This window comes from Macaca thibetana, chromosome X (genome assembly GCF_024542745.1).
Source record: "Macaca thibetana thibetana isolate TM-01 chromosome X, ASM2454274v1, whole genome shotgun sequence".
NCBI lineage: Eukaryota > Metazoa > Chordata > Mammalia > Primates > Cercopithecidae > Macaca > Macaca thibetana.
The window spans coordinates 114,057,872-114,079,701 of NC_065598.1; the positions used below are offsets into that span (position 1 = coordinate 114,057,872).

At 41.9% G+C, this 21,830-nt stretch overlaps 1 protein-coding gene and 1 pseudogene across 1 annotated transcript in view; both read left to right on the top strand.

Annotated features, from left to right (window-relative positions):
- The first annotated feature begins 1,746 nt into the window (after positions 1–1,746).
- Positions 1,747–16,965, top strand: LOC126945878 (protein cordon-bleu-like; annotated as a pseudogene).
- Positions 1,808–21,830, top strand: part of NDUFA1 (NADH:ubiquinone oxidoreductase subunit A1) — a 970,503-nt gene continuing 950,480 nt past the window's right edge. The window contains exon 1 of the mRNA XM_050776154.1: positions 1,808–1,817. The gene's annotated coding sequence lies outside the window, so the exon portion shown is untranslated. The remainder of the gene's footprint in view (positions 1,818–21,830) is intronic.

A 21,830-nucleotide genomic window follows, 5' to 3' on the forward strand; every position in this document is an offset into this window, starting at 1 on the left:
GGTTTTGTCAAATGACTTTTCTGCCTCTATTGAGATGAGCTCATGGCTTTTCTTTGTTAATTTATTAATATGGTCAATTATATTGATTGATTTTCAAATGTAAACCAACCTTGCATTCCTGATATAAACCACACTTACACATGATGTATTATTATTTTTTTAATTTTTAATTTTTGTGGGTACATAGTAGGTGTATGTATTTATGAGGTACATAAGATGTTTTGATATGGTCATGCAATGTGAAATAAGCACACCATGAAGAATGGGGTATCCATCCCCTCAAGCATTTATCCATTGAGTTGCAAACAATTCAATTACACTCTTTATTTTAAAATGTACGGTTATTGTTGACTATAGTCACCCTGTTGTGCTATCAAATAGTAGGTCTTAGTCATTCTTTCTACTGTTTTTTTGGACCCATTATGTTTTTTATATTCTTATATTGCTAGATTCAATTTGCCAAGATTTTGTTTGGAGGTTTTTGTTTCTATGTTCATGAGAGGGTATTGGTTTGTAATTTTATCTGTCTTGCTTCAGTATCATGGTAATGCTGTCCTCATAGAATGAGTTAGGAAATATTCCTTCCTTTCAGTTTTCTGGAAGAGTTTGGGTAAAACTGATGTTATTTCAAACCTTAAGTTTTTGGTAGTGATAACTGGTGTAAACATCTGGGTCTGGAGTTACTAAACTGGAGTTTACTAGTGAGAAGCTTTTTAACTACAAATTCCATTTCTATGATAGGTTTAGGGGTATTCAGTTTTGTGTGTTTGTCTGTATGTGTGTGTATGTATCTCTATACATACAGATAGATAGGTAGATAGATAGACAGAGATAATGATATAATCTCCTTTAATGAGCTTTAGTAGTTTATATCTTTCAAGCAATTAGCCTATCTCATCTAAGCCCTCAAATTTATTGCTAAAAATGTGTTTATAATATTCCCTTATTAACCATTTAATATTTGTATAATCTGTGTTAATATTTTTATCTCATTTATGACATTGGTAATTTGTGTCTTCTCTTTGTCCTGATCCACATAGCCAGAGTTTTATCAATTTTGCTTATTATCTGAGAGAATCAGATTTTCGTTTCATTAAATTTCTGTAATGATTTTCTGTTTTCTATTTTATTGATTTCTACTTCTTACTTTTTGCTTAATTTGATCTACTTTCTCAATTTGTTAATGTGGAAATGATGTCATTTATCTGAAATCTTTTCTTTTCTTACATATGAATGTAGTGTTAGAAATTTTCCACTATATAGTGCTTTATGGTATCTCATATTTTGATGTATTGTATTTCCATTTTCATTCAGTTAAATATGCCTCTCAATTCCACTTTTGATTTTTTTTCTTGGATTCATGTTTTACTTATAAGTATGCCATTTAGCTTCCACATATTTGAGTATTTTCCAGCTATCTTTCTGTGTTTAGAATATAATTTAATTCCATTGACATCAGAATATATACTTTGTATGACTTGAATACATGTTTTGCTTCATGTATTTTGAAGCTTTGTCAAGTACACAAACATTTAGGACAGTTATGTACTGTCGATGGATTGACCCCTTTGTTATTATCATCCCACCGTGATATTTACTGCTTTGAAATCTACTTGTCTGTCACTAATAAAGCCATCTGTCTTTCCTGTATCTGGTGTTAGCATTAATTAACTAGATCTATTAGTTTCCCGTGGCTACTATAACAAATTACTGAAATGCTGGTGTCTTAAAAAAATTTCTTCTCCCATGGTCCTGGAGGTGAGAAGTCTGAAATCAAGGTATAGGTAAGACCACACTTCCATCATAGGGTCTAGGGGGGAATATATTCCTTGCCTCTTCCAGCTTCTGGTGTCTGTCAGCATTCGCTGGCTTATGGCTACAGCTCTATCTCTTTCTCTGTTTCACGTTCATATTGCCTTCTCCTCTGTGTTAGTGTAGCTAAATTAGCTCTCTTTCTCTCCTATAAGGATACGTGTGATTGCATTTAGGGCCTACCTGGACAAGTTTCTCTCAAAAGCCTTAAGTTAATCACATATTTTGACATGTAAGGTAATATTTACAGGTTCTGGGGATTAGAACATAAACATATCTTTGGGGCCACTATTGAGTTCACTACACATGGTATATCTTTCTCCATCACTTTATTTTTCACTGGTTTGTGTATTTAAAGTGTGTTTGTTGTGAACAGCATACACTTAGGTCTTGCTTCTTTATCCAGTCTGATGGTCTTTTTCTTTTTCTTTCTTTTTTTTTTTTGAGACAAGGTCATGTTCTGTTCCTCAGGTTGTAGTGCAGTGGCCTGATCATGGCTCACTGTAGCCTCAACCTCCTGGGTTCAAGCTACACACACACACACACACACACACACACACACACACACACACGTATATCTTTAACTTACTGTAGTCTCCCTTCAAGTGATATTATATCACCTCACAAATAATATAAGAAGAGCCTTCCAATAGTATACCTACATTTACTCTCTCCTGGCCTTTATACTGTTGTTTGCATATATTTTACTTACACATAAATTATAAAGCCCACAATTCATTGTTACTATTTTTGCTTGGTCAATTATCTTTTAATGATATTTATGAAATAAGAAAAATATCATATATATTTATCCATGAAGTTTCTGTTTCCAGTGTTCTTTATTGCTTTAATATAGATCCATATTTTCATCTGGGGTCGTTTCTTCTGCTTGAAGGATGTCTTTCAGGCCAGGTGTGGTGGCTCACGTCTGTAATCCCAGCACTTTGGGAGGCCAAGGCAGGTGGATCACCTGAGGTCAGGAGTTCGAGACCAGCCTGGTCAGCATGGTGAAACCCCGTCTCTACTAAAAATATAAAAAATTAGCTGGGCGTGGTGGTGGTTGCCTGTAATCCCAGCTATTTGAGAGGCCAAGGAAGGAGAATTGCTTGAACCCAGGCAGGAGGCAAAGGTTGCAGCAAGCTGAGATTGCACCATTGCACTCCAGCCTGGGCAACAAGAGTGAAACTCCGTCTCAAAAAAAAAAAAAAAAAAAAAACGATGTCTTTCAACATTTACTGTAATTCAGGTCCGTTGGTGATGACTTTTTAAACCTTTTGTATGCTTAGAAAGTATTTTGGGCCGGGCGCAGTGGCTCAAGCCTGTAATCCCAACACTTTGTGAGGCCGAAGCGGGCAGATCATGAGGTCAGGAGTTCGAGACCAGTCTGGCCAATATGGTGAAACTCCATCTCTACTGAAAATACAAAATTAGGTCGGGCGTGGTGGTTCATGCCTGTAATCCCAGCACTTTGGGAGGCTGAGGTGGGCGGATCACGAGGTCAGGAGATTGAGACCATCCTGGCTAACATGGTGAAACCCTGCCTCTACTAAAAATACAAAAAATTAGCCAGGCGTGGTGGCGGGCGCCTGTAGTCCCAGCTACTCGGGAGGCGGAGGCAGGAGAATGGCGTGAACCTGGGAGGCGGAGCTTGCTGTGAGCTGAGATCGCGCCACTGCACTCCAGCCTGGGGGACAGAGAGAGACTCCGTTTAAAAACCAACCAAACAAACAAAAATAAAAATTAGCCAGGCATGGTGGCATGCACCTGTAGTCCCAGCTACTCGTGAAGCTGAAGCAGAGGAATCACTTGAACCCAGGAGGTGGAGGTTGCAGTGAGCCGAGATCGTGCCACTGCACTCCAGCCTGGGCGACAGAGAGAGACTCTATCACAAAAAAAAAAAGAAAAAAAAAAAAAGAAAAAAAATTAAAATTGTTGCAAACTGCACATAACACAAAATTTAGCATCTTAACAATTTTCAAATGTATAGTTCAGTGGCATTAACTACGTTCACATTGTTGTGCAACCATCATTATCAGTCATCTCCAGAACTACTCTTATTTTGCAAAACTAGAATTCTATATCCATTAAACAGTAGCTCCCCATTATCGTCTACTCCTAGCCCTGACAACTAGCATTCTATTTTCTTTCTTTCTTTCTTTTTCTTTTTTCTTTCTTTCTTTTTCCTTTTTCTTTCTTTCTTTCTTTTCTTTCTTTCTTTCTTTTTCTTTTTCTTTCTTTCTTTGTCTTTCTTTCTTTCTTTCTTTCTTTTTTTCCTTCTTTCTTTCTCTTTCTTTTCTTTTCTTTTCTTCCTTCCTTCCTTCTTTCTTTCTCTTTTTTTTTTTTTTTCAGGGTCTGACTCTGTCACCCAGGTTGGAGCGTAGGGGCATGGTGTCGGCTCACTGCAAGCTCCACCTCCTGGGTTCAAGCGATTCTCCTGCCTCAGTCTCCCCAGTAGCCGAGATTATAGGTGCCTGCCACCACACCTGGCTAATTTTTTTATTTTTAGTGGAGTTGGGGGTTTCACCATGTTGCCCAGGCTGGTCTTGAACTCCTGACCTCAGGCGATCCACCTGCCTTGGCCTCCCTAAGTGCTGGAATTCTTCCTCCTCCTCCTCCTCTTCCTCCTCCTCTTCCTCTTCTCCTTCTCTTTCTCCGGAGTCTCACTCTGCTGCCCAGGCTGGAGTGCAGTGGCGCGATCTCAGCTCACTGCAAGCTCCACCTCCCAGGTTCACACCATTCTCCTGCCTCAGCCTCCTGAGTAGCTGGGACTACAGGACCCTGCCACCACGCTGGCTAATTTTTTGTATTTTTAGTAGAGATGGGGTTTCACTGTGTTAGCCAGGATGGTCTCAATCTCCTGACCTCATGATCAACTCGCCTAGGCCTCCCAAAGGGCTAGGATTCCAGGCGTGAGCCACTGCTCCCGGCCTGGCATTCTTTCTGTCCCTATGAATTTGACTCATTCTAGTACCTCATATAAGTAGAATCATACAGTATTTGTCTTTTTGTAACTGGCTTATTTCACTTAGTATAATGTACTCAAGATTTATCCATGTTGTAAAATACGTCAGAATTTCCTTCCTTTTCAAGGCTTAATATTCCATTGTATGTATATACTGCATTTTGTTTATCAATTCATCCAACAGTGGACACTTGGGTTGCTTCCACATTTTAGTTATTGTGAATAATAATGCCATGAACATGAGTATACAGATATGTCTTCAAAATCCTGCCTTTCCATTCTTTTGAGTATACACCCAGAAGTGGAATTGCTGAATTATATGGTAGTTCTGTTTTTAATGTTTTAAGGAACTGCCATACTGTTATCCACAGTAGAGACTGTACCATTTTACATTCCCACCAACAGTATACAAGGGTTCTAGTTGCTCCATAGCTTCACCAACCTTTTTTTTTGTATTTCAAATGGGTGTGAGGTGGCACTTCTTTTTTTTTTTTTTAACAGAGTCTTACTCTGTCACTGAGGCTGGAGTGCAGTGGCATGATCTCAGTTCACTGCCACCTCCACCCAGGTCCAAGTGATTCTCATGCCTCAGCCTCCTGAGTAGCTGGGACGACAGGCAACCGCCACCACCCCTAGCTAATTTTTGTATTTTTTGTCACGACGATGTTTCACCATGTTGGCCAGGATGGTCTTGAATTCTCAGCCTCACGTTATCCATCTGCCTCGGCCTCCCAACGTGCTAGGAATACAGGCATGAGCCACTGTGCCTGACCAGCACTTTTGTTTTTGAAAAGTGTTTGTACTGGGTATGGAAGCTTTTTCTTCTTTCTTTCAACTCTTTAAATATATTTTTCCGCTGCTTTCGTGGTTGTGTTGTCACCCACAAGAAATCGCCCATCATCCTTGTCTTTGTTCCTTTGTACATTCCTTTTTTCTCTGGCTGCTTTTTAACTTTTTCTCCTTACCACTGGTTATGAGCAATTTGATTACGACCTGCCTTGGTAGTGTTCTGTTCATGTTTCTTGTGCTGGGAGTTCATTGAGATGCTGTGATATGTAGGTTTATAGCTTTCATCAATTTTGGAAAACATGGGCAAATATTTCTTCAAATGTTGTTTTGTTTCCCCTCTTCTCCTCTCCTCTGGGGATTACAATTATACATATATTAAGCTGCTTGAAGTTGTTCAATAGCTCATTGAATCTCTTTTCATTTTTTAATAATTATTTTATTATTCTCTCTTTCATTGGATAGTTTCTATTGACATGTTTTCAAATTCATTTATCTTTCCTACTGAAATGTCTGATCTATTGTTAATCCTATCAGTGTATTTTATTTCAGATACTATAATTTTCATATCTAAGTTTCATTTTCATTTTTTAATATATTATATGGTTCTACATAACTTTTTTACCATTTAAAATACAATTATAATAAATCTTTAAATATCCTAAAAAAAAAACTAGTAGAATTAGTCTACTAATTCTAACATCTATGTTATTTCTGGGACTATTTTAATTAATTGATTTTTAAATTACTTGAACATAGTTTTATCCTTTTCAGTCTTTCTTTTAAGATCTGTTAGGTTGGAGCACAGCAATGTTTTTTTCTAAGGCTAATTATTTCCCACTACAAGGGAAGACCCTTCTGAGTAATCTATCAATTTACAATTAATTATGAGGTTTTCCAGTCTGCCTATTTGGGACAGACAGTATTCCAGGTTCTGAGTATATGTTGGGTACTTGGGTACTGTTCCTTTTTTTTTTTTTTTTTTTTTTTTTTTGAGACGGAGTCTTGCTGTGTCACTCAGGCAGGAGTGCAGTGGTGCGATCTCGGCTCATTGCAGGCTCTGCCACCCGGGTTCACGCATTCTCCTGCCTCAGCCTCCCGAGTAGCTGGGACTACAGGCACCTGCCACCACGCCCACCTAATTTTTTGTATTTTTAGTAGAGATGGTGTTTCACCGTTTTAGCCAGGATGGTCTCGATCTCCGGACCTCGTGATCCACCCACCTCGGCCTCCCAAAGTGCTGGGATTACAGGCGTGAGCCACCATCCCCGGCCGGATACTGTTCCTTTTAATCCTCTTGTATAGTCCTTTCCTTGGCTTCTGGTAGTTTCCTCATATGTACACACCTATCAGTACTTAAAGGTGATCCACCAAAGCTCTCTAGAGTTCTCCTTCTGTGTACTTCTCTCCTTCCAGGTATTCTTCCCTGCAGTCTAGCTGCTTTGAGCTTCCTGAACTCTCAGTCCTGTCTCTTCAAGTCAGGGAGTCCTCCTGGCTCTACCTCCCCTTCTCTGTGCCACAGCCAGGAAACTGTCTTCAGTCAGTAATCTGGGACAATCCTAGAGCTCACTTATTTCTCTTGTCCCAGGGATCACTGCTCTTCTTGTCTGCTGTCCAGTGTATTGGAAACCATTTCATATATTTGATCCAATATTCAGTTGTTTCAAATGTGAGGGTAAATTCAGTCTCTATTATTTCATACTGGCTAGAAATGGAAGTACCAACTAATGGTTTCTAAATATAAATTTAAATGAATTAAAATTAAATAAAAATTAAAATTCAGTTCATCAGTTGTCCTAGCTATATTTCAAGCACTCAAAAGCTGCATGTAGCTATTGTATTGGACAGCACAGTCTTATCTGTGCTGGGTAAAAATGTTATCTTTTTACCCTTTAAGCTACTTCGTTAACAACTATAAACCTAGTTAATAATTATTTATATTAAATTGTCTTTGATCAAATAGCTCATGTGATTTCTTTCTTCTGATTAGACCCTGCTTGATACATTTATTCAGGTAGTTTCATTATCAAGGAAATATGGTGACAGGCCTTAGAATCTTAATGACATGGGTTCAGTTGTCACTTACTAGTGGTACAAGCAAATTACTTCATCTAATTCTCAGAATATTACCAGGAAAAATGAGGATAATATTACCTGCTTCCCAGAGTTTGTTGTGAGGAGATATGAAAACATCTGACACATAGTACATGCTCAAGATATAGTATTTCCTTTTATTAATTTCTTCATCATCTTTCTCCAAGCACTTAGAGTTATCCATCTCAGCAACAGCCTCCAAGAGTATTTCTTCCCATCTTCCTGTCAAAACCACAATGTACTTTGTCCGTTTTCCTTGGGACTGTTTTTCCACAAAGGTTTATCTTAAAAAGCAATCATGGGTACTGCAGCACACTGGCTGGAGAAGAGGACTTCAGATGCATGACTCTCCTACTCCCCAAAACAGCCCCCCAACTTGCCGCCCCGCACCACCTTGGCCCAGCTCCGGTGACATGTATACCTGCCAGAGCGCGATGATGGGTGTTTGGCTCTTGTTTCTGCTTTGAGCTCTTTTCAAGGGGCCAGGACTCTAGCTGCATAGTTGTTCAGGGAACTATGCACCAAAAGCAAGTGAACAAGTCTGAATAATAAGAGTTACGTGGATCGATTGCTTACCAGTGCCAGGCACCACCAAAAGAAATTTGCACACTTTATCCTGTGTAATCCTCCCCCTGGGCCTAAAAGAGCAGCTGTTGTGACTGCAGGCACCCACCTCACGTCATGGAGAGCTGAGTGTACGCCTATGGGGGCTGTTGAGATCCCAGGTGTGCCTGGGAGGAGAGGAGGAAGATGAAGGCCCGTGCTCCCCCACCTCCTGGAAAGGCTGCCACTCTGCACGTGCACAGCCACCAGAAGACCCCAACAATGGGGCCCTCAGGTTGCAGCAGAACCTGGTCCGCATGAAGGAGGAACTGAGGGCCAGCAACCATGGACGTCACCGTGGTCCTGCCCAGGGGACTGGAGAAGAGGAGCGTGCTCAATGGGAGCCATGCAATGATGGACCTACTGGTTGAACTTTGCCTTCAAAACCACCTGAATCCATTCCACCAAGCCCTTGAAATTTGGTCTTCAGAAACCCAACAACCTTTGAGATTTAAGGCAAATACTTTGATTGGGACCCTGAATGTGCATACTGTGTTTCTGAAAGAAAAAGTTCCTGAAGAGAAAATTCAGCCTGGTCCCCTTAAGGTGCCTGAGAAATCTGTGTGTTTGGTCATAAATTACTTGCAGACACAAAAAGCTGTTGTGCCTGTGAGCCCTGAGGTTCCTCTCCAAAATATTCTCCCAGTCATTTGTGCAAAGTGTGAGGTCAGCCCAGAGCACGTGGTTCTCCTCAGGGACAACATTGCCAGGGAGGAGCTAGAGCTGTCCAACTCCCTGAACGAGCTTGGGATAAAGGCGCTCTACTCGTGGGACAACAGAAGATAAACCTTTAGAAAATCATCACTTGGCAATGATGAGACAGATAAAGAGAAGAAAAACTTTCTGGGATTTTTCAAAGTTAATAAAAGAAGCAATAGTAAGGCTGAGCAGCTCTTGCTCTCGGGTGCAGACAGTGATGAGGACACCTCCAGGCTGCCCTGGAAAGGGGTTTGAATGGCTCTCCCAACTCTCCATCCATGCACTGACATTCCATTACGCTGGGTCCATCCCTCTTGCTGGGCAGCATCTCAGAGGTGTCCATGAAGTCAGAGATGAAGAAACGCCGAGCCCCTCCTCCTCCGGGTTCAGGGCCACCTGTGCAAGACAACGCATCAGAAAAGGCTGGGCACAGTGCCTCACGCCTGTAATCCCAGCAGTTTGGGAGGCTGAGGCAGGAGGATCACCTGAGGTCAGGAGTTCGAGAGCAACCATGGCCAACATGGTGAAAACCCGTCTCTACTAAAAATACAAAATTAACCGGGCATGGTGGTGCAGGCCTGTAGTCCCAGCCATTCCGGAGGCTGAGGCAGGAGAACCACTTGAACCTGAGAGGCAGAGGTTGCAGTGAGCCGAGATTGTGCCACTGCACTCCAGCCTGGGCAACAAGAGCAAGACTCCGTCTAAAAAAATGTGTGTGTATATATATATATAAATATTTATATATATATATATTTTTTTTTCTAATGTGACTGACTTATTTTGAGTTCTTCATGATATGTTAGCTGCATTTTCATAAAAAGAAATTCAGGCATGAATGGTACCTTTTTCTTGTACGGGTCTATGATAAGATTATGCAAATGGAAAACACGAAGCTTTTTCTTCTGATTAAAAAAAAAAAGCAATCATGGCAGAACAAAGCTAGAGGACTAATACTTCCTGATTTCAAAACTTACTATAAAGCTACAGTAAAAACAGTGTGGTACTGCAAAAGACAGACATATTGACCAACGGAATAGAATAGACAGCCCAGAAATAAACTGTCACATATATGGTCAAATGATTTTTGACAAGGGTGCCAAGAACTATTCAATGGTGAGAGTACAGTCTTTTCAACAAATGATGCTAAGAAAACTGTATATCCATCTACACGTTAAAAGAATGAAGTTGGACCCTTACCTAACATTATACACAAAAATTAACTAAAAATGAAATTAAATACATAAATAGAAGACCTAAAAGTATAAAATTCTTTTTTTTTTTTTTTTTTTTTTTTTTTTTGAGATGGAGTCTCGCTCTGTCGCCCAGGCTGGAGTGCAGTCTCGGCGCGATCTCGGCTCACTGCAAGCTCTGCCTCCTGGGTTGACGCCATTCTCCTGCCTCAGCCTCCTGAGTAGCTGGGACTACAGGTGCCCCCCCACCATGCCCAGCTAATTTTTTTGTATTTTTAGTAGAGACGGGGTTTCATCATGTTAGCCAGGATGGTCTCGATCTCCTGACCTCGTGATCTGCCTGCCTCGGCCTCCCAAAGTGCTGGGATTACAGGTGTGAGCCACTGTGCCCAGCTGAGCTCAGGAGTTTGAGACCAGCCTGGGCAACATAGTGAGACCTCATCTCTACAAAAAAAAAAAAAAAAAAAAAGAAAGAAAAAAATTAAAAATTAACTGGGTGTGGTGGTTCATCCATGTAACCCCAGGTACTTGGGAGGGTCACTTGAGCCTGGGAGGCTAAGGCTGCTGTGAACCATGATCATGCCACTGCACTCTTGCCTGGGCAACAAAGTGAGACCCTGTCTCAAAAAAAAAAAAGAAGAAGAAGAAGAAGAAGAAGAAGAAGAAGAAGCAGCAGCAAGAAACAGTATCAGCAAAGTAAAAAGCTAACCTACAGAATGGAAGAAAATATTTGCAAACCATGTATCTGATAAGAGATTCATATTCAGAATACATGTGGAGAACTCCTAAAACTTAAGCACAACGACGACAAAACAAACAAGTCAATTCAAAAGTGGGCAAAGGACTTGAATAGACATTTCTCCAAAGATATACAAATGGCCAAAAAGCACAGGGAAAGATGCTCAACATTACTAATCATTAGAGAAATGCAAGTCAAAAGCACAATGAGATACCACTTCACATCCATTAGGATGGCTACTATAAGACACACACACACACACACAGAAAATACAAGTGTTGGTGAGGATGCGGAGAAATTTGAACCCCTGTGCACTGTTGGTGGGAATGTAAAATGATACAGCTGCTATTGAAAACAGTATGATGGTTCCTCAAAAAATTAAAAATAGAAATACTATATGAGGCCCGGCATGGTGTCTCACACCTGTAATCCCAACACTTTGGGAGCCAAGGTGGGTGGATCACGTGAGGTCACGGGTTTGAGACCAGCCTGGCCAAAATGGTGAAACCCTGTCTCTACTAAAAATACAAAAGTTAGCTGGGTGTGGTGGCGTGCACCTGTAGTCCCAGCTACGCAGGAGGCTGAGGCAGGAGAATAGCTTGATCCCTGGAAGTGGAGGTTGCAGTGAGCTGAGATTGTGCCACTGCACTCCAACCTGGGCAACAGAGCAAGATTCCATCTCAGAAAGAAAAGGAGGAAGAAAGAGGAAGGAGGAGGAAGGAGGAGAAAGGAGGAGGAAGGAGGAGGGGGAGGAGAGGGAGGAGGGGGAGGAGGAGGAGAAGGAGGAAAAGAGAATAAGGAGGAGAAGGAGAAGAAAAGAGGAGGAGGAGAGAAGAGGAGGAGGAGGAGGAAGAAGAAGAAGAAGACGACGACGACGATGACGACGATGACATAATACTATATGATCCAAAGAAGAAGAAATAATACTATATGATCCAGCACTTCCACTTCTGGGTATATACTCAAAAGAATTGAAAGCAATGCAGGCTGGATGTGGTGACTCACACCTGTAATCCTAGCATGTTTGGAGGCTGAGGAGGGTGGATAGCTTAAGTCCCGGGGTTCAAGACCAGCCTGGGCAACATAGTGGGACCCCATCTCTATAAAAAGAAATACAAAAATTAGTGGGGCATGGTGGCATGGGCCTGTAGTCCCAGCTACTCAGGAGGCTGAGGTGGGAGGGTCGCTTGAGCCCGGGAAGTTGAGGCTGCAGTGAGCTGCGATCATGCCACTGCATTCCAGCCTGTGTGACAGAGGGGGGACCTTGTCTCAAAACAGAAAAAGCAATTCAATTATTTTCTCTAAGAGCCTCAAAAAGATATTTGTATGCCCGTGTTCATAGCATCATTATTCATAATAGATAAAACATGGAAGCAACCCAAGATGAATGGATAAGTAAAATGTGGTATATACATACAATTGAATATTATTAACCTTATAAAAGAAGGAAATTCTGATACATGCTACAACATGGATTAACCTTGACGATATTATGCTGAGCGAAATAAACCAGTCACAAAAAGAGTATATGATTCCACTTGTATGAGATGCATAGAGCAGTCAAAACAATAGATAGAGAAGGTAGAATGGTGGTTCCCATGGGCCAGAGGAAAGGGGAATGGGGAGTTAATGTTTAATGGTTTAAATGTTGCAGATACCAAGATAAATTCACTTTTGTCAAACCCAAACAAATTGGAGCCAGGAAAGCAGGAAGGAGGAGAGTTCATGCCTGCCTGTATGAGATAAAGACTGTGTCTCAAGGACCTTCTAAAATAGCCCCACAAGATATTCCTTTTATAGGACTGCAGCAATTCAGATAAGATGGTCTGGAAAGTACACTTGCCTAGCACAGCATCTCCATCAGTGAACTGATGCCAACTCTGATTTCGAACCTCCTGAACCAATGAACTTCGTGTCCTACAGCTTATGTGAACTTATTTTCGCCAATAAAAGCTTCCCCTTCCTGGAATGCAGTGGTGTGATCTCCGCTCACTGCAAGCTCCACCTCCTCGGTTCACGCAATCTCCTGCCTCAGCCTCCTGAGTAGCTGGAAATACAGGCGCCCGCCACCACACCCGGCTAATTTTTTGTATTTTTAGTACAGACGGGGTTTCACCGTGTTAGCCAGGATGGTCTCGATTTCCTGACCTCGTGATCCGCCCGCCTTGGCCTCCCAAAGTGCTGGGATTACAGGCGTGAGCCACCGTGCCTGGCCCCGCTTCCCCTCCCTTCTTCAGATGCATCTCTGGCTTGCCATAGCTGTACATTCCAGATTATAATCCTCTTTGCTTACTACTAAATAAATGCTTCAAATTAGGAGATTTTTTTCCTGGTATCTTTCTTTTTTTTTTATTATTATTATTATTATTTATTTTTTTTTTTTTTGAGACGGAATTTTGCTCTTGTTACCCAGGCTGGAGTGCAATGGCACAATATCAGCTCTTCAACCTCTACCTCCCAGGTTCAAGCGACTCTCCTGCCTCAGCCTCCTGAGTAAGCTGGAACTACAGGCGCCCACCACCACGCCCAGCTAATTTTTTTGTATTTCAGTAGAGATGGGGTTTCACCATGTTGGCCAGGATGGTCTTGATCTCCTGACCTCGTGATCTGCCCACCTTGGCCTTCCAAAGTGCTGGGATTACAGGCATGAGCCACCATGCCCGGCCACCTGGTATCTTTCTTTAAGGTTGATAATGGGTGGCCTGATGTGGTGGCTCACGCCTGTAATCCCTGCACTTTGGGAGGCTGAGGTGGGTGAATCACCTGATGTCAGGAATTCGAGACCAGCCTGGCAAGCATGGTGAAACCCCATATCTACTAAAAATACAAAAATTAGCTGGGTGTGGTGGCGGGCACTTGTAATCCCAGCTACTCAGGAGGCTGAAGCAAGAGAACTGCTTGAACCCCAGAAGTGGAGGTTGCAGTGAGCAGAGATCATGCCACCGCACTCCAACCTGGGCAACGAGAATAAAACTCTGTCTCAATAAATAAATAAATAAATAAATAAATAAATAAATAAAGTTGATAATGGGTATAAAATTCCAGTTTTACAAGATGAAAAGAATTGGAGACATGGAGGGTGGTGATGGTTGCACATTATGAATGTGGTGAATACCTACACACTTAAAATGGTTAAGATGGTAAATTTTGTTATATGTATTTCACTACAATTTTTAAAAATGGAAAAAAAGGGCCGGGCGCGGTGGCTCAAGCCTGTAATCCCAGCACTTTGGGAGGCCGAGACGGGCGGATCACGAGGTCAGGAGATCGAGACCATCCTGGCTAACACGGTGAAACCCCCGTCTCTACTAAGAAATACAAAAAACTAGCCGGGCGAGGTGGCAGGCGCCTGTAGTCCCAGCTACTCGGGAGGCTGAGGCCGGAGAATGGCGTGAACCCGGGAGGCGGAGCTTGCAGTGAGCTGAGATCCGGCCTCTGCACTCCAGCCTGGGCTACAGAGCGAGACTCCGTTTTTTAAAAAAAAAAAAAAAAAAAAGGAAAAAAAGTAATTATAGTTCATTGTACACAAATTATGATGGCTTAGAATGTTCCCTTTCCCAGAAAACCAGAGGAAGTAATATATTTTAGGTACCATGGTGGGGTCAATAAAGGAGATATTAGTGGTGGAGGCAAACTTCTGATTGCCCCAGCCTAGCTGACAGAGTGGCTTCTGCATGGAACCAAGCTGAAGGATGTTAAAACTGACTTTTTTTTTTTGGTGCCGTGAAATCATTATCAGCTCTAACACCTGATATGGCCAACTTTTTATTATCTGGGTATAAATTATCCTCATCATCATTTAAATGCCCCCTGCATCATATATGCCACCTGCAACAAAAGATATGTTTGTGTACCCAGTCAGGCACATATTTTTATCAATGGTTCTCAACTAGAGGCAATTTTGCCTTCCAGAGGACATTTGGCAATGTTTGGAGACAATTTCTGTTGTCACAATTTGGGGAGGGGGTTGTCATATCTCGCGAGTAGAGGCCAGGGATGCTACTGCTAAACATCTCTACAAGGCATAGGACAGCTTCACACAACAAAGAGTTATCAGGCCTTAAGCCGGGCGCGGTGGCTCACGCCTGTAATCCCAGCACTTTGGGAGGCTGAGGTGGGCGGATCACGAGGTCAGGAGATTGACACCATCCTGGCTAATACAGTGAAACCCAGTCTCTACTAAAAATACAAAAACTAGCCGGGCGTGGTGGCGGGCGCCTGTAGTCCCAGCTACTCGGGAGGCTGAGGCAGGAGAATGGCGTAAACCTGGGAGGCGGAGCTTGCAGTGAGCCGAGATCGCGCCACTGCACTCCAGCCTGGGCGACAGAGCGAGACTCCATCTCAAAATAAATAAATAAATAAATAAAATAAAATAAGTTATCAGCCCTTAAATGTCAGTAGTGCTAAGGTTGAGAATCACTGGCCTAATCTGAGCTCAAAGGGAAATGTAAATCTGCTCTGCAGCCCCAGAACATAATACCATGCTTTCCAGGGTTTGATACTATTGACTTTTGGATTTCACATGCTATTGTTTCCACTTTTTTTGGATGGAAACTTGAAGGTTGACTATGTGGTGGAAATATTCTTAAATGTAATCCAGAGCAGCCGAGTTTTTTTGTTTGTTTGTTTTAAGGTTTCCACTTTGTTTTCTGTTAACCTGATAAATCAATGATTTTACACAAAATATTTTACATTGATGCTTGTGAACTGCATTCTGCAGAATGCAGTTTCAGTGGACTGAATGTTCATGTCCTCTAAAATTTCATATGTTGACATTCTAACTCCCAGGGTGATAGTATTAGGAGGTGAAACTTTGGGAGGTGATTAGACCATGCAGGCAGAGCCCTCCTGAATGGGATTGGTGCCCTCATAAAAGAGGTCTCAGGGAGTTAGCTCACCCCTTCTACCATGTGAGGACACAGTGAGAAGCTGCCATCTGTGAACCAGGAAGCAAGCCCTCACCAGACACCAATCTGCTATTGCCTTGGTTGTGGACTTGCCAGCTTCCAGAACTGTGAATTATAAAATTCTGTTGTTTATAGGCCACCTAGTCTCAAGTATTTCGTTACAGCCACCCCGACACACTGACAGAGGTATTTCATGGGTCTCATTAGAAAATGGATGAAAAAAGAGCTGAGAAGTCAAAGTTTTGACCCCCACGCTATCTTAGTCAGAATTGCTTTGTTTTCATATGTTATGTGTGGCTATTCTCTGCGAAATTTGTTTGAAAAGAAGTTCAACTGCTAAGAAGAAAAAACATATTTGAACAGCCCTGCTTTATATAATAGGTAAGTGATTGAACATGTGAATATAAATATAACTTTTTATTTCTCTGTGCACTGGGAACACATAGGGAAATAATTTGAAAAAATATTGCTGCATTCTTTGTAAAATCCATATCTGTGGATTTTCATGAGTCTGAAATAATTAAGAGTGTGTAGGATGAACAGCCTTTAAGGGTAGTGTTGGGGAGGGGGTGGGGCAGATCTGGGGAAGGACATTGTATTATTTCGCTGTTTTATGCCTTAGCAACAAGATGTAACTTCAGTACAGCATCAGAGTCCCTCAGGATTACAAATTACTTGAGGGCAGAAACTCTTTTCTGTAGCTCCTTCTTTTCTGTAGCTCCTTCAGCTCCCTGTCATGATTCTTTAAATATTTCATGTGCAAATGAGTCAATAAATGGTAGGAAGACAGAGCAGGAAAATTCTTTTCCTTCCTATTATCTCTTGTCCCCTACTCTTTAAACTCACTGGGCTCGGCTCTAGACAATGAGGTCAAGTTTATCTTTGGCACCCTTTGCTTTAGCAGGCATTCCTTTCTCCCAAGTGCCCAGTGTATTCTCCTACCCAGGGTCATTTCACTCTCAAATCCCAGAAAGGGCTATCTTCCGATATAGTATCTCATGCCTCAGACCTTTCCTAATCCTCTAGGAGAGGCTCTAGGACCTCTAGGCTTCCTTGTTATGAGTTCTACTTCTTGCTGTCTATAACCATTTTACAGAGTTAGCATCAGGCCACCTAGAGGATGAAGATTATAGAGAAGAGAGCCTTCAAACTCTTGTCTCTGAATGCAACTAGAATAGAACACTGCCCACCATCGCTCATTGTAGCTAAGCACTTAACCCCACCCATGTTGAATAACACTTACCTACCTCCTGAGACCTTTTTTCCTCCAAGGACAGTTTTGGGTGATCCCAGCGTCATTTGATTTTTAAAGGCAGGTAAGCTACAAAAACATAGGGCATCCCTTTCTTGGGTTATCATATCTCCCACCCCTCATGGCTCAAAGTTACTGTCCTTCAAATCGATATATTGAGAAAAGCATGAGCTGCTGCCAGAGCAGTCATTTCTCTCCTGGTGTGTGGTTATCCTGGCCTACTTTGGCTCACAGGAGTGAAGGAAACAAGTTGCTTGTTTAAATTATCGAGAATCAGGCTGGGTGCGGTGGCTCACACCTGTAGTCTCAGCACTTTGGGAGGCCGAGGCAAGTGGATCACGTGACGTCAGGAGTTTGAGACCAGACTGGTCAACAGGGTAAAACCCTGTCTCTACTAAAAATACAAAAATTAGCTGGGTGGTAGTACATGCCTATAATCCCAGCTACTTGGGAGACAGAGGTAGGAGAATCACTTGAACCAGGGAGGTGGAGGTTGCAGTGAGCAGAGATCGTGCCATTGCACTCCAGCCTGGGCAACAAGAGCAAAACTCCGTCTCAAAAAAAAATATATATATATGGAGAATCAGTACTAAGGAGTTACTCCTTTAGTTTTTCAAACAGATGGTCATCATGTGCCTGCTATATACTAAACCTATTAACCCACTGTGGTAGATTCTGATATAATTAACTTCTTAATGTATCATTTTGTTTTCTGTTTACTCTTTCAGCAAAATTCTTTAGGGAAACTTATGTAACTGGTTCAGTAACAAAAGCAAACAACACTCAAACATACTTAAAACTCATGTAGCTTTTAAACCACTATCTGCAAATATTTTCAGTTTAAAGGCAAAAACAACTTGAGTACCAGGTGTGACTACAAAATAAAGTGATTATTATCTTTTGACAACAAACATAATAGGGTGTACCCACTCAAAGATATAATCTCTCCTTTAATGTAGCCACCATGAGAGTCCATGCCTTTGTTCTATTGGTATGGCAACAACTGCTTGTCTTTTGGGACTAAAATTAGACATCACTTCCTTCTTTCAGGAAGCTGGCCCTCACTCCTAAAGCTGGGTTTCATGCCCCTCTTCTGGGCTCCTGTGCTTGCATCAGTCAAAGCACTTGTCACACTGGATTATCTCTCTCCTTCACCTGGCTGAGTGCTCCCTGAAGATAGGGAGGATGTCTTGTGTGGTTTTTGTACCCCTGGGGCCAAGCATGTACAGGACTAGTTGCTCAGTAAATGTTTGTTAGTTGATTGAAAAATATCTCTGTATCACATTTTTGGACCATCTTCAACAACAGCAAATTTTCATTCTTTTAATGGAGAATGATTTTTGGAAAACAAATGTTATTCAGAAACAAGTTGGGCACATAAGGTACTCATCTAGCTTATTTAAAAATTAGTTATGATCATAATATATTGACTAATTTTCTTCTCTGATTTATAGACTGGCTCTGAGAACAGCTCCAAAGAAGGAATTACAAAAGGTTCTGAACAATTGTAGCTTCCCAGGGCAACATCTTTTTTTTTTTTTGAGACGGAGACTCGCTCTGTCGCCCAGGCTGGAGTGCAGTGGGGCCATCTCAGCTCACTGCAAGCTCCGCCTCCCGGGTTTACGCCATTCTCCTGCCTCAGCCTCCAGAGTAGCTGGGACTACAGGTGCCCGCCAACATGCCCGGCTAATTTTTTGTATTTTTAGTAGAGATGGGGTTTCACCGTGTTAGTCAGGATGGTCTCGATCTCCTGACCTCGTGATCCACCCACCTCAACCTCCCAAAGTGCTGGGACTACAGGCGTGAGCCACCATGCCCGACCCGGGCAACATCTTTGAAGGACTACATTCATTTACATGTTTAAGTTACAACATGTGTTTAGAGAACAGTCAAACAAATATTTGCGATGATAATTATCGAATACATACTCTAGGCAGCAGAGCATACCTTTAGATGTTAAGAGCATTACTCTGGAGCTGGACTGCTTGGATTCAAGTCCTGGTTGTGCAGTTTATTTAGCTGTATAGCCTTGGACAAGTTATTCAACCAGTGGGTACCTCTGTTTCCTCATTTGTAAAATGTAGATTAAACAGTACTTCCCTCCTAAGATTGTTGTGAGATTAATTGAGTTAATCATGTAATATACTTAGAAACAGGGCCTGGTACATAGAAAGTATTCAGTACAGGTTATTATTGTTTTCATCATTATCTTTATCATTATTACTATGTTTGAGGCATTGTGTTAGTAATACTAAATATTCATAAAAGGGGCCAGGTGCAGTCACACATGCCTGTAATCCCAACACTTTGGCAGGTAGACACACGCAGATTCCTTGAGCTCAGGAGTTCGAGACCAGCCTGAGCAACATAGCAAAACCACTGTCTCTACAAAAAATACAAAAATTAGTCAGGCATGGTGGCATACCTGTAATTCCAACTACTTGGGAGGCTGAAGTTAGAGAATTGCTTGAGCCCGAGAGGCAGAGGCTGCAGTGAGCCATGATTATGCCACTACACTGCAGCCTGGCAACTCTGTCTCAAAAAAAAAAAAAAAAAAAAGAAAGTTCCTTCCCTCAGTAAGTTCACAATCTTATGAAAAACATATACATGTGATTTATCTTATAATACAACTTGATGGGTGCTCTTAGAAAAGCCAACTGTCATTGTAGGGAGGGATCTAGTAGTGGTAACATCTCAGTAGAGTTCTATAAGCACTGAATGCCCTCAATTCAAAACATTGTGTCTCAGGAATATGAGTGTCAGTACAACCAGATACCTGATATTCATGACAGTGATAGGAGCAGAAAGACCTGACTAAATTTTTTTTTTTTTTTTTTTTTTTTTTGAGACGGAGTCTCGCTCTGTTGCTAGGCTGGAGTTCAGTGGCGTGATCTCGGCTCACTGCAACCTGCGCCTCCCCAGTTGAAGCAATTCTCCTGCCTCAGCCTCCCGACTAGCTGGGACTGCAGGCGCATGCCACCACGCCCAGCTGATTTTTGTATCTGTAGTAGAGACGGAGTTTCACCATGTTGGCCAGGATGGTCTCGATCACTTGACCTTGTGATCTGCCTGCCTTGGTCTCCTAAAGTGCTGGGATTACAGGTGTGAGCCACCACGCCTGGCCCCATTTGTTTTTTAAACAAAGTAATAGTACGTGATGTTAATACCTGTGAAAGTATTCAATGTACCACGCATCACTCTGAATAGAATCCATTCCGGACAGGTAATTCACAGATTCTATCATTAATATGTCTCTATCTTTAACAAAAACCAATCCCACTTTCAAGAACAAAGATATAGTGCTGCTCTGATCCTTGAAGTGAATAATCTAGAAGGGCTTGCCAGTTTACCAAAATAGCTTACAGCTCTACTATGGAATAAAATTGAATCAAAATTTAAGAAGAGTATTATTTAATAATGACATAATCTACATTTGGGAAGTATATTGTTTCTTTCATTACTGTGTCATTTATTTTAATGTGCAGAAAATATTTTTCCTTTTTTTTTTTGTTTGAGACGGAGTCTTGCTCTATCGCCCAGGCTGGAGTGCAGTGTTGCGATCTCGGCTCATTGCAACCTCCGCCTCCCGGGTTCACACCATTCTCCTGCCTCAGCCTCCCGAGTAGCTGGGACTACAGGCACCTGCCACCATGCCTGGCTAATTTTTTGTATTTTTAGTAGAGACGGGGTTTCATCATGTTAGCCAGGATGGTCTTGATCTCCTGACCTTGTGATCCGCCTGCCTCGGCCTCCCAAAGTGCTGGGATTACAGGTGTGATCCACCGCGCCCGGCCCAGAAAATATTTTTCAATTAAAATATTGGTTTCCTTTTTTTAACTAAGAGTTTTTCTCTCTCAGAAGTAGTTATGATGATGACAATATATATTGCAATCAGTTATTTGGTATGATTCATGAAGAAACACTTTAAAAATAACTTTGTAATAAAGACAGAAAACTGTTTCTTCACGATTGTGATTCATCATAATTATTTTTGAACATTTGGTAAATCTTATTTCTGTGAACTTTTTTTTCTTGAGACTTGGGTCTCGCTCTGTTGCCAAGGCTGGAGTGCAGTAGTGCAATCATTGTTCACTGCAGCCTTGACCTCCTGGGCTCAAGGTATTCTTCTACCTCAGCGTCCTGAGTAGCTTGGACCACAGGCCTGTACCACTATGCCTGGCTATTTTTTACTTTTTTTGTAGAGATGGGGTCTTGCTATGTTGCCCAGGCTGGTCTCCAACTCTTGGTTTTAAGCGATCTTCCCACTTTGGCCTCCCAAAGTGCTGGAATTACAGGCATGAGCCACTGCACTAGACTGTGAACTTTTAAGAACTTTAAAACCCTTTCAGGGCTTATTTCAGGCCCTCCTTTATGAATTCTGCAAAGGCTTCACTTTGTGAAGAAAATGGACTTGAAGTAGTAAGTGTAGTATGAAACAATGTGGTTACACATATGTTCCTGCACACTTACCTTTTCAGTTTGTCTTCTGAGAAGTTCAAAGAAGTCAAGGGATTATTTGGGGGAATTAAAGTAATTGCAAAGAGAAACAGTGTGGGCCAGCAACCCTTCCAAAATGACATGCTCTGTGCTCTGGGCCCAAGGGGCAAGCAGGAGGTAGGGTGTTTGTTGAAAGATTTCTCTTTCACAAGAGAAGAAGGTAAGGTTACTATATCAATTCTTTATTTTCTTTTTTTGAGACTGAGTTTTGCTCTCGTTGCCCAGGCTGGAGTGCAATGGAGCGATCTCAGCTCACTGCAACCTCCGCCTCCCGGGTTCGAGCAATTCT